General features: G+C 43.3%; 1 long non-coding RNA gene across 1 annotated transcript; it reads right to left on the bottom strand.

The window, feature by feature from the left end:
* Positions 1 to 196: 196 nt before the first annotated feature.
* On the bottom strand, positions 197 to 10771 carry LOC140118879 (uncharacterized). Its single transcript, XR_011853278.1, has 3 exons — positions 10615 to 10771; positions 9425 to 9570; positions 197 to 2717 (listed from the first exon to the last, which is right to left on the bottom strand). It is a non-coding gene; the product is annotated as an uncharacterized lncRNA (long non-coding RNA).
* Positions 10772 to 12953: the final 2182 nt, after the last annotated feature.

Here is a 12953-nt window from a genome sequence, read left to right on the forward strand (position 1 = left end):
GTGCAGCATAAGACTGTCTAGTCTAACTCGTCATTGTCTTCCCTTACGACACATTTTAGAAATCTGCCCCATTGTGTGAACACAACATCTAGATGAGCATAGAGAGATTAAAACGTGTAACGCCTACAAGCCCCTAAATTTCATAAATAGAGATAAGCACCCTAAAATACACACAGAACCTAATTACGCCAACTCATAAATTGCTAAAATAATTTTTATTACAAACACAGTAAATACATGTAATACATAAATACATGTGTACATCTCACATTATACAAAATGATGTTTACAACTACATATAAAATATGAATTTCCCAGAGGGGAACAAAATATGGTAAGCTGACATGTAAACTCACAGTCATCCAGAAAAAAAACACACTTTGCTATACCTTAGTATTTATATAATTAATAGCCCATAACTAAATTTCATTCGGTAAAAATTCAATTAAAATAGAGCACCCCTATCAACTGAGGGCCAGAGGCAATCGGGGACCCCAGATGGCACCATACAAATCGTAAATTCCAACCTGAAGGTCACAGGACTGAATACAAATTGTATGACTCAAGTCATCAATCTGTCTTCATTTACGTTGACAGATACACAAATAGAGGTCTTGAAAAAGGGGTTATCCTTCGTACCAAGCTCCAATTTCGATTTATTTGACATGGTAAAAGATCTACATCTTTTTGCCAGAAAGCTCAAGTGGCATAAATATTTTGTAAAACAAGACATAAAAATTAGCTCTGGTTTAGGGGTTCCCGAGGACATCCTCCCTGACATAAGACTACTAACAAGTTGGCCCCTCGAGAATAATCCACAACAGAGCGGTAATCCGAACACAGACATTTCCCCAACAGATGTCTTCCTCAACAGAGTTATACAAGATCTAGGGCACATTGACAGAATATATACTCCCTACAACTTGAGTAAAGAGGAGATGCATGCCCTAAAAACTCTTGAAAAAGAGTCATCGATAACAATTAAGCCCTCGGATAAGGGTGGCAACACGGTGGTTATGGACACATTTTAATGCAGAGATATGTGCCTGGATCTGCTGAGAGACAGGGAAGCTTATGAAATCCTTCAAAGTAATCTAACGGAAGGATATCTAAAAGAACTAAAATCTCTATTGTTACAAGCCAAATCTGAGGGACTAATAGATGACTCTGAATACAAATAGTTGCTACTGCAGAATCCAGTGGTGGCAACATTTTACAGTCTCCCCAAGATTCCCAAGGGGAGGACCCCTTTAAAGGGTCGCCCAATTGTATCAGGAGTGGGTAATATAACCCAGAATCTGGGGATATATTTGGAAAAGGTCCTACGGGACTTTGTAGAGGCACTTCCCTCCTATACACGTGATACTCTTGATCTTTTGTCTAAACTAAAAGGAATTACCCTCGATAAAGAACATATATTGGGGTGTATAGATGTCGAGGCCCTGTATTCCTCAATCCCCCACAAGATGGGTCTGCATGCAGTAGCCCACTTCTTAAGATCAAGAGGTATACAGCAGGAGAGGCATAACCAATTCATTTTGAAGTCACTAGAATTCTGTCTGACACAGAATTTCTTTGTGTTTAATGGCAGATTCTTCCACCAGCTCAGTGGCACTGCGATCTGTTGGCCTTGTGCTCCAACCTACGCCAATTTTCTCCTGGGCTGGTGGGAGGAAACATGTGTCTTTTCAGAAACAAATTCACAAAATACCCTAAGCATCGATGCCTGGTATAGGTACATCGATGATGTCCTAGTCATATGGCCCGCCATGTGAACACGGTCCACAATGGTAATGCAGATAAAATTCGCTTCCATGGCATTCAAGTGATCAAAAGACCTTTAAAGGGAGGCAACTCGGAAAAATTGGTCCTACAGGTGGATTTTCCTGTTAGATACCGTAACCCCCCCCCCCCCCACCAAGGGACTGAATGGGATGCAAAACTTTGGGTGTTTTTTGTAAGAAACTCTGGATTGACTTAAAAACAAGCTTGCCTAAATTCTTGAGTAAGCATGAGTATACTATATAGGCTGTAGGTGTTCTATAACTCTATATCTGTAAAAAGAGCCTTGTATACCCCTACATGCAGGGCCAGATTAAGGGTCCCAGCGGTATGGAGCACCTCATTTAAGATGGGGCCCCCCAGCTCGGCAGCCAACGCGGGGCCCCCTTCCACAACAATATAAGTGAAAAAAAGATACCACATAGTTATCCTATTACAAATATCAGCGCCATACTACTACCAGATAATGATACCACAATACTGTTACAAATTAAAACTATCATAAAACCAATATTCCAAACTATTCCAAACAATGCCTCGAAACTGCAACCCACAGCATCACCACAACATAAATAAAATACCAACATCCTGATACTGAGCACAAGACTCTATACACAGACCGGTATTACCAATAATTTACCACATAGAAACTCCATTTATTGATGAACTTGATGAACACCACCGAGCAAAGGGCAATATCACTAATGACACCTCTGTACCAGGCCCAAATAATAACATTACATCCTGATTATCACCACTACATAATGACTGGATAATACTGCAATACTATATGATAACCTATACAGACAGACCAGTATGTACCAGCTTATAGTAACTATATAGTAGTAGATCCCAGTCCTCAGGTGACGCCCCTGATGTTGTCTCTTCCCTCCTGTCTAATCTTCAGGGAGACTTCTTGCAGCCAAGACTCATCTCTGCAGGTTTATAAAACAGAACTGGTTGGCATCATCCTATATACATATATTTAATACCCCTTACACTACAACTGACCACACTGTGCCCCCACATATATCATATATACCCCTCACACTACAACTGACCACACTATACCCCCACATATATATCATATATACCCCTCACACCACAACTGACCACACTGTGCCCCCACATATATCATATATACCCCTCACACCACAACTGACCACACGGTGCCCCCACATATATCATATATACCCCTCACACCACAACTGACCACACTGTGCCCCCACATATATCATATATACCCCTCACACTACAACTGACCACACTATACCCCCACATATATATCATATATACCCCTCACACCACAACTGACCACACTGTGCCCCCACATATATCATATATACCCCTCACACTACAACTGACCACACTGTGCCCCCACATATATCATATATACCCCTCACACTACAACTGACCACACTATACCCCCACATATATATCATATATATACCCCTCACACCACAACTGACCACACTGTGCCCCCACATATTTCATATATACCCCTCACACCATAAATGACCACACTGAGCCCCCACATATTTCATATATACCCCTCACACCATAAATGACCACACTGAGCCCCCCATATATATCATATATACCACTTACACCACAACTGACCACACTGTACCCCACATATATATCATATATACCACTTACACCACAACTGACCACACTGTACCCCACATATATATCATACATACCGATCACACTACAACTGACCACAATGTGCCCCCACATATTTCATATATACCCCTCACACCACAACTGACCACACTGTGCCCCCACATATTTCATATATACCCCTCACACTACAACTGACCACACTGTATCCCCCACATATATCATATATACCCCTCACACCACAACTGACCACACTGTACCCCCACATATATCATATATCCCCCTCATACCACAACTGACCACACTGTACAACCACATATATCATATATATCCTCACACCACAACTGTCCACACTGTGCCCCCACATATATCATATATACCCCTCACACTACAACTGACCACACTGTGCCCCCACATATATATCATACATACCCCTCACACTACAACTGACCACGCTGTGCCCCCACATATTTCATATATACCCCTCACACCATAAATGACCACACTGAGCCCCCCATATATATCATATATACCACTTACACCACAACTGACCACACTGTACCCCACATATATATCATACATACCCCTCACACTACAACTGACCACAATGTGCCCCCACATATATCATATATACCCCTCACACTACAACTGACCACACTGAGCCCCCCATATATCATATATACCCCTCACACTACAACTGACCACACTGTGCCGCCACATTTATCATATATACCCCTCACACTACAACTGACCACACTGTGCCCCCACATATATATCATACATACCCCTCACACTACAACTGACCACACTGTGCCCCCACATATTTCATATATACCCCTCACACTACAACTGACCACACTGAGCCCCCCATATATCATATATACCCCTCACACTACACTGACCACAATGTACCCCACATATATCATATATACCCCTCACACCAGAACTGATCACACTGTGCCCCCACATATTTCATATATACCCCTCACACCATAAATGACCACACTGTGCCCCCCATATATCATATATACCCCTCACACTACAACTGACCACAATGTACCCCCACATATATATCATACATACCCCTCACACTACAACTGACCACACTGTGCCCCCACATATATCATATATACCCCTCACACTACAACTGACCACAATGTACCCCACATATATCATATATACCCCTCACACCATAAATGACCACACTGTGCCCCCACACCACTACCATTACCACTGCATCATGTCTGAATAATACAGCCCCACCACTACCATTACCACTGCATCATGTCTGAATAATACCGCCCCACCGCTACCATTACCACTGCATCATGACTGAATAATATGACCACAACACTACCATTACCACTGCATCATGACTGAATAGTACCACCACACCACTACCATTACCCCTGCATCATGTCTGAATAATACCACCACACCACTACTATTACCACGGCATCATGTCTGAATAATACCACCACAACACTACCCTTACCACTGCATCATGTCTGAATAATACCACCACACCACTACCATTACCTCTGCATCATGTCTGAATAATACCACCACACCACTACCATTACCACTGCATCATGACTGAATAATATGACCACACCACTACCATTACCACTGCATCATGTCTGAATAATACCGCCACACCACTACCATTACCACTGCATCATGGCGGAATAATACCACCACACCGCTACCATTACCACTGCATCATGTCTGAATAATACCACCACACCACTACCATTACCACTGCATCATGACTGACTAATACCACCACACCACTACCATTACCACTGCATCATGACTGAATAATACCACCACACCACTACCATCACCACTGCATCATGACTGACTAACACCACACATCACTACCATCACCACTGCATCATGACTGAATAATATGACAACACCGCTACCATTACCACTGCATCATGTCTGAAAAATACCACCACAACACTACCATTACCACTGCATCATGTCTGAATAATACCACCACACCACTACCATTACCACTGCATCATGTCTGAATAATACCACCACACCACTACCATTACCACTGCATCATGTCTGAATAATACCACCACACCACTACCATTACCACGGCATCATGTCTGAATAATACCACCACAACACTACCCTTACCACTGCATCATGTCTGAATAATATGACCACACCACTACCATTACCACTGCATCATGTCTGAATAATACCACCACACCACTACCATTACCACTGCATCATGACTGAATAACACCACCACACCACTACCACTGCATCATGTCTGAATAATACCACCACACCACTACCATTACCACTGCATCATGACTGAATAACACCACCACACCACTACCACTGCATCATGTCTGAATAATACCACCACACCACTACCATTACTACTGCAGCATGTCTGAATAATACCACCACACCACTACCATTACCACTGCATCATGTCTGAATAATACCACCACACCGCTACCATTACCACTGCATCATGACTGAATAATACCACCACACCACTACCATTACCACTGCATCATGACTGAATAATACCACCACACCACTACCATTACCACTGCATCATGACTGAATAATATCACCACACCACTACCATCACCACTGCTTCATGACTGACTAACACCACACACCACTACCATTACCACTGCATCATGACTGAATAATACCACCACACCACTACCATCACCACTGCATCATGACTGAATAATACCACCACACCACTACCATTACCACTGCATCATGACTGAATAATACCACCACACCACTACCATTACCACTGCATCATGACTGAATAATACCACCACAACACTACCATTACCACTGCATCATGTCTGAATAATACCACCACACCACTACCATTACCACGGCATCATGTCTGAATAATACCACCACAACACTACCCTTACCACTGCATCATGTCTGAATAATATGACCACACCACTACCATTACCACGGCATCATGACTGAATAATATGACAACACAGCTACCATTACCACTGCATCATGTCTGAAAAATACCACCACAACACTACCATTACCACTGCATCATGTCTGAATAATACCACCACACCACTACCATTACCACGGCATCATGTCTGAATAATACCACCACAACACTACCCTTACCACTGCATCATGACTGAATAATATGACAACACAGCTACCATTACCACTGCATCATGTCTGAAAAATACCACCACAACACTACCATTACCACTGCATCATGTCTGAATAATACCACCACACCACTACCATTACCACTGCATCATGTCTGAATAATACCACCACACCACTACCATTACCACGGCATCATGTCTGAATAATACCACCACAACACTACCCTTACCACTGCATCATGTCTGAATAATATGACCACACCACTACCATTACCACTGCATCATGTCTGAATAATACCACCACACCACTACCACTGCATCATGTCTGAATAATACCACCACACCACTACCATTACCACTGCATCATGACTGAATAACACCACCACACCACTACCACTGCATCATGTCTGAATAATACCACCACACCACTACCATTACCACTGCATCATGTCTGAATAATACCACCACACCGCTACCATTACCACTGCATCATGACTGAATAATACCACCACACCACTACCATCACCACTGCATCATGACTGAATAATACCACCACACCACTACCATTACCACTGCATCATGACTGAATAATATCACCACACCACTACCATCACCACTGCTTCATGACTGACTAACACCACACACCACTACCATTACCACTGCATCATGACTGAATAATATGACAACACAGCTACCATTACCACTGCATCATGACTGAATAATACCACCACACCACTACCATTACCACTGCATCATGTCTGAATAATACCACCACACCACTACCATTACCACTGCATCATGACTGAATAACACCACCACACCACTACCATTACCACTGCATCATGACTGACTAACACCACCACACCACTACCACTGCATCATGTCTGAATAATACCACCACACCACTACCATTACCACTGCATCATGACTGAATAACACCACCACACCACTACCATTACTACTGCAGCATGTCTGAATAATACCACCACACCACTACCATTACCACTGCATCATGTCTGAATAATACCACCACACCGCTACCATTACCACTGCATCATGACTGAATAATACCACCACACCACTACCATCACCACTGCATCATGACTGAATAATACCACCACACCACTACCATTACCACTGCATCATGACTGAATAATACCACCACACCACTACCATTACCACTGCATCATGACTGACTAATACCACCACACCACTACCATTACCACTGCATCATGACTGAATAACACCACCACACCGCTACCATTACCACTGCATCATGACTGAATAACACCACCACACCACTACCATTACCACTGCATCATGACTGAATAACACCACCACACCACTACCATTACTACTGCAGCATGTCTGAATAATACCACCACACCACTACCATTACCACTGCATCATGTCTGAATAATACCACCACACCGCTACCATTACCACTGCATCATGTCTGAAAAATACCACCACAACACTACCATTACCACTGCATCATGTCTGAATAATACCAGCACACCACTACCATTACCACTGCATCATGTCTGAATAATACCACCACACCACTACCATTACCACTGCATCATGTCTTAATAATACCACCACACCACTACCATTACCACTGCATCATGTCTGAATAATACCACCACACCACTACCATTACCACTGCATCATGACTGAATAACACCACCACACCACTACCACTGCATCATGTCTGAATAATACCACCACACCGCTACCATTACCACTGCATCATGACTGAATAATACCACCACACCACTACCATCACCACTGCATCATGACTGAATAATACCACCACACCACTACCATTACCACTGCATCATGACTGAATAATATGACCACACCACTACCATTACCACTGCATCATGACTGAATAATATCACCACACCACTACCATCACCACTGCTTCATGACTGACTAACACCACACACCACTACCATCACCACTGCATCATGACTGAATAATATGACAACACCGCTACCATTACCACTGCATCATGACTGAATAATACCACCACACCACTACCATTACCACTGCATCATGACTGAATAATATCACCACACCACTACCATCACCACTGCTTCATGACTGACTAACACCACACACCACTACCATCACCACTGCATCATGACTGAATAATATGACAACACCGCTACCATTACCACTGCATCATGTCTGAAAAATACCACCACAACACTACCATTACCACTGCATCATGTCTGAATAATACCAGCACACCACTACCATTACCACTGCATCATGTCTGAATAATACCACCACACCACTACCATTACCACGGCATCATGTCTGAATAATACCACCACAACACTACCCTTACCACTGCATCATGTCTGAATAATACCACCACACCACTACCATTACCACTGCATCATGACTGAATAATACCACCACACCACTACCATTACCACTGCATCATGTCTGAATAATACCACCACACCGCTACCATTACCACTGCATCATGACTGAATAATACCACCACACCACTACCATTACCACTGCATCATGACTGAATAACACCACCACACCACTACCACTGCATCATGTCTGAATAATACCACCACACCGCTACCATTACCACTGCATCATGACTGAATAATACCACCACACCACTACCATTACCACTGCATCATGACTGAATAATATGACCACACCACTACCATTATCGCTGCGGTATGACTGAATAATACCACCAGACCGCTACCATTACCACTGCAAAATAATACCACCTAACACATACTCAATAAAAAAACATTACCAAAAAATGCATTAAAATTAAAAATGAAATGCTCTGCAGATAAACAAAAATATTAATATAATTATATCTGATTACTCACTGTTTACTGTCTTCTTCATTACAACCTCATTACAGCCTCTATAGCGCCCCCTGTAGACTGGGATCTCTTCTTCATCCGGTGTAACTCCTCCAGCTGTGATGAATTCGCCCCTAGATGTCTTCAGCTCTTGGCAGCACATCTGTGCCCTTAAAGATACCTCAATTACTGACAATATCATGGCACCTGGATATATATAGACAACACCTGCTTACTAAAGCTATATATGGCACCCCCATGTATGAATGAACAGTACCCCTGCTATAGGCCACTCACTGTACACTGCCATTTACATTCATTTATATAAAGCTGCCCCTGCTATACAGCAACCACCACTTAACAACTAAACCCAAAACATATAAATGACACCTACTCCCTTATACAGTGGCTCCTCTATATATAAATGACACCTCCTCCTGTCCCCTATACAGTGGCTCCTCTATATATAAATTACACCCCCCTCGTCCCCTATACAGTGGCTTCCCTATATATAAATTACACCCCCTCGTCCCCTATACAGTGGCTTCCCTATATATAAAAATTACACCCCCTCGTCCCCTATACAGTGGCTTCCCTATATATAAAAATTACACCCCCTCGTCCCCTATACAGTGGCTTCCCTATATATAAAAATTACACCCCCTCGTCCCCTATACAGTGGCTTCCCTATATATAAAAATTACACCCCCTCGTCCCCTATACAGTGGCTTCCCTATATATAAAAATTACACCCCCTCGTCCCCTATACAGTGGCTTCCCTACTTATAAATTACACCCCCTCGTCCCCCATACAATGGCTTCCCTATTTATAAATTACCCCCTCCTGTCCCCTATACAGTTCCTTCTCTCTCTCTATATATATATATATATTACACCCTCTTCCGTCCCCTATACAATGGCTCCTCTCTATATAAATTACACCCCCCACTCCCCATACAGTGGCTCCTCTATATAAATAACCCCCCTCCACTATACATTTGCTCCTCAACATATATAAAATACACCCCCCATATACAGTGACTTCCCCCTCTGTCTCCTATACAGTGGCTTCCCCCCTCTGTCTCCTATACAGTGCCTCCTCCATATATAAATACCCCCCTCCACTATACATTTGCCCCTTAATATATATAAATTATCTTCTATCTTCCTTTCTGGGCCCCTGTAAAACAATAAAATAATAAAAGTTCACTCACCTTTGCAGACGATCCCTCGCAGCGCTGACAGGATGATCTGCACCCAGGCTCTTCATCTCCCTGCAGTGTGGAGACACAGACGGCGCGATCTATGAGTCATAGATCGGCCGTCTGTGGAGGACTGAAAGTGCAGGCAGAGGTCGCTCTGCCTGCACTTCTGCCACTCTATGGTATCTGTGCATTAAAGGCACAGTACCATATAGTGTGTGCGTGTCAGTATGGGGCTGCTAATAGCGTTTAGCAGCCCCATACTTAGCAGCTGATACCTGCGGGGGCCCCTGTAGCATGTTCTTGTGTACAGGGCCGGATCTACAGCGCCAGATGCCGGGGCCCCATAGAGAGGGCTGATCCCGGGGCCCGGCGCAAGTGCTCCAGGAGCGCCAATGTAGATCCGGCTCTGCCTACATGTTTCTGTTCGGGAACCTGCATGTTACCGCTCAGCTAAAAAACAATTGTACATTCATCCTTCTATATATGTTACAATCCATGGGCAGTTTAAACACTGAGCACTTACAGACATTGCTTGGCATAGACATTCAGTATGTTAAGAGCCGGCTAATGCATTAGCATCTCCTTGGTGATTGTAAACAGCACACTCCCCCTCCCGCTGCAATGACACATTCACAACAAGTCCAATAGCTAGGTGCTGAAGGGAGCATGATAGGTGCACCCCTTGTGACGACATGGGGAAGAACTGCCCCTTCTCACGGAGCCCATCCTCAGTGTGACTCCTCCCACTTTATGACGAGATCGCGATCCCGGCCAAGCAGGATCCTGAGGGAGGATGATATCGGCTTTAAATACTTGAGCACACCAAACATAGCGCCCACGCCATATGATCTAGTTACCACACTGGACCGCTATTGAATATAGGAGCCACTGCCCCTATATATTCTTATGTATTTTTTTTCATCAAGCACATGAGCCACAGCTCGCGTATATCCCCACTTAGATTCCTGCTAAGTATAGCAGGAACAGCTACAGTAGCAGATAGGGATCAATCAGTTATGTAATTCCCCTGATGATTGTATCCTATGGTACATGAAACGCGTAAGGAGTGTTTGACATTTAGCAATTAGGGATTAATAGTTGCTGCTAGGGACAGTTTTGGGACTGTCCTTGTCAGGACAGGAGCATCTGGGTCACCAGGTAATGAGCTGATTGTAGGGTACAATAGGTCCTACGCACCTGGATTGTCTCCCACTGGATCAAGAACCATCACACAGAAGACTGGTGAGATCCAATCTATTTTTCTCTTGCTGTTCCCAATTGATGAATTTGATATTGGAGTCATGAATTTTGAATATTGGAGTTTGCGAGTACCAGGCTTTGCAACGAATGGTATTTTTTTCACTGATTTTTAATGTGCACATCCTGCTAAAAAAAAAATTCTATGAACTGTGGATGCATCGATGGTTTGGTGATTGCATTTTTGTCAAAATAGAAAACCAAAATCGGAAAGGTAGATACTAATTATATCCCAGTATCTTCCAAGCCACTAGGAATATCACCTAAATAGTATAAACAAATACCAACACCTACCGATGGACTTCGTTGATCCGGTACAGGGTACAGGTCCTGGGGAGACGCCAATATCCACCTCAACGTGTTTCACCCTTTCTAACTTTTCCAGGAGGTATTGTGTTTTCCCCAGCCCAGGTTCAAATACCAAGTATGAAAATACCAAACAACAGAGCTGCAAGAACCTTTTTTTATGTAAAAATATAATATCCTTTATTGAAAGTAAATACAAATATTATACATATATATCCCTCGAAAGGGAAAATCCAATACAATACATAGGGGACACAAGTAGCCCCGGATGGAGATAGGGCAAACACAGAGTCAAAAAAGTGTCAACAGTATTTTTAAATAGTCAAAAGGTAAGACCAGTAGGGGTAAAGTGGCAGTATTGCACTGAAACGAATAATAAATAAACCGGAGGTACCTTCTGGTATTTAAAAATTCCATATTACTATAGCACAGTTACCGCAAACACGTTTCGCACTGATGCTTCGTCAAGAGATGGTGTATCAGTGCCATGTCTAACCTTTTATATTCTCTACCGGCGTCTCTGCTTCAAAACGCACCCACCATGTGACGTGCCCATGCACTAAGGTTGCGCACCGGAAATGCGCCACCAGGAATTGCCACCCCGAATCACGTGATCGGAGAGACGTTACCATGGAGACGTATCCCGTGACCGTGCACTTCCCCATGCACGTTCGCGGCGAATGCGCATAGGCGCGTCGTCTGAACGCCGCTAGATCATACTGCACAAATGTACGGTAGAAATATATGTATCTTGGCCCAACATATTTAATACAGAAATGAATGAA

Source organism: Engystomops pustulosus, chromosome 2 (genome assembly GCF_040894005.1).
Source record: "Engystomops pustulosus chromosome 2, aEngPut4.maternal, whole genome shotgun sequence".
NCBI lineage: Eukaryota > Metazoa > Chordata > Amphibia > Anura > Leptodactylidae > Engystomops > Engystomops pustulosus.